We start from the raw sequence: 1,855 nt of genomic DNA, 5'->3' as shown, positions 1-1,855 counted from the left end.
TCACGTACACTAACATCACTTCAAACACTAGTTATACTGTTAATATCACTGGAGGAGACAACAGAATGTATAATCTCACAGGATTAATACCATATACTAACTATACTGTGAGTATAATACCTTATAATTATAATATGACTGGACCAGCTAGACAAAAAGTACAATTAACTGCTGAATCAAGTAAGTCAATGAGATATTGATCAGTTTAACATGATCTTAACACAGTTCCTGGTGTGATATCTGATCTAAGACATGGAAAATCACCAACTGCAATAACTATTGTATGGAATCCTCCTACAATACCTAATGGTATCATTACAGTATATGAGATAAGATATAGAGAGTCTACCAGTACTGGTCCATACACTGTAACTAACACTACTAACACTTATTACAGTATAGTAGGATTGATACCTAATACTAGTTATACTATTGGAGTGAGAGCATATACTAGTATTGGACCAGGAGAATGGACTGATAGACTATGTAGTACTATTCAAATACGTAAGCAATTAAAATAACATATAGTAAGCAATTGCGTAAAGAATAGTAAATTAATGTATCATCGTATTTGGTATTACCCATTTTAGCTCTCATTGAAACCTTTTTTATAACAAAGCTCAATTCTACAGCAGTGATGGCTGAGTGGGGTTTTGTTTCTGGAGCTAGTCATTATACTGTCTATTATGAGTCAACTAGTAGCTCCTCAAGAAAGAAGAGACAAGTAGAGACAGGAATGAGAGTATTCCCAGGTGATACTACTGAAGGTCTAATAGGAGGATTAGATCCTAATCTGAACTACTTGTTCTCTATATCTATATCATTTAATGTTAATGGAAGGATTTATGAAGGAGAGAGGACTCAACCAATACCACCAGGTAATACTATAATGAGCCACTCCATATATCTCCATATATGTGTATACATCATTAGTCATTACTGTTACATTATCATCAACAAGTAAGACAGTACATATACTAATAGATGTATGTAGTCAGTTTATTTTGAAGTAATGTCATTAGTAGTGAAAACATAACTGTTGATGCATATATTAATCAGTTTATGTTTTTAGTTACTTATTCTACTGAAACAACTACCATGACTACTCCATTGACTACTGTATTAGTCAATGATAAGGGGAATATTGGAGTGATAGTTGGTCCAACTGTAGCTCTTACTGTATTATTAGTACTGGCTATAATTATAATTATTATACTGGTACTGGTTATGCACAGAAAAAAGACTGATATTAATCAAAAAAGGTAAATGTATTCATTACTGAATTAATTTTAAAATTTATAGAAAATCAGATAATGACATTGTAATGGAATGCAGTCCAGCTTATGCCACAACTGAATTTAAAACAAAGTTAGTTACACTATTGACTATTACATTATGTCTATACACACACATACAGTACTGCTGATGATATACTAATGAAGGATAGTCCAGCATACAGTACAGTACAACAAACACAGTCAGTTACATAAAATACAATTATTATTATTATTTAAAGTTATTATTAATAGATCAACTGTTGAACCAGTGTATGATACAACTAATGATGAATATGAGACTCCTCTTCCACCACCTGCTGAATATGAAATACCAATTGTTTAATAATGTACTTGTCTTTTACATAGTAAAAACTTGGAATAGTAATTAAATCGATTAAAATGTGTGCTTGTGATAGATAATTTTTTAAATGTTAGTTGAAATGCCACATTTACATCATGATAAAATGAAGTTTAGTATAGCAATTGAATATCAAAAATAGACTGATTTAATGTAACTAGTAATAAAATTATGCTAATTACTGATGCACATTAATTTTCCTAGTCGTATAATTTTGACA

General features: G+C 30.8%; 1 long non-coding RNA gene across 2 annotated transcripts; it reads left to right on the top strand.

The window, feature by feature from the left end:
* Positions 1-859: 859 nt before the first annotated feature.
* LOC109585068 (uncharacterized) lies at positions 860-1,368 on the top strand. Of its 2 annotated transcripts, none has more exons than XR_002186302.1 (3): positions 860-878; positions 1,073-1,262; positions 1,303-1,368. It is a non-coding gene; the product is annotated as an uncharacterized LOC109585068 (long non-coding RNA). The 2 variants fall into 2 exon arrangements; XR_002186301.1 differs by lacking the exon at positions 860-878 and adding an exon at positions 922-960.
* Positions 1,369-1,855: the final 487 nt, after the last annotated feature.

Source organism: Amphimedon queenslandica, unplaced genomic scaffold (genome assembly GCF_000090795.2).
Source record: "Amphimedon queenslandica unplaced genomic scaffold, v1.1 AMPQUscaffold_13125, whole genome shotgun sequence".
NCBI classification, from domain to species: domain Eukaryota; kingdom Metazoa; phylum Porifera; class Demospongiae; order Haplosclerida; family Niphatidae; genus Amphimedon; species Amphimedon queenslandica.
The sequence above is the reverse complement of the archived record's forward strand: the minus strand, read 5'-3'. Positions and strand labels throughout refer to the sequence as shown.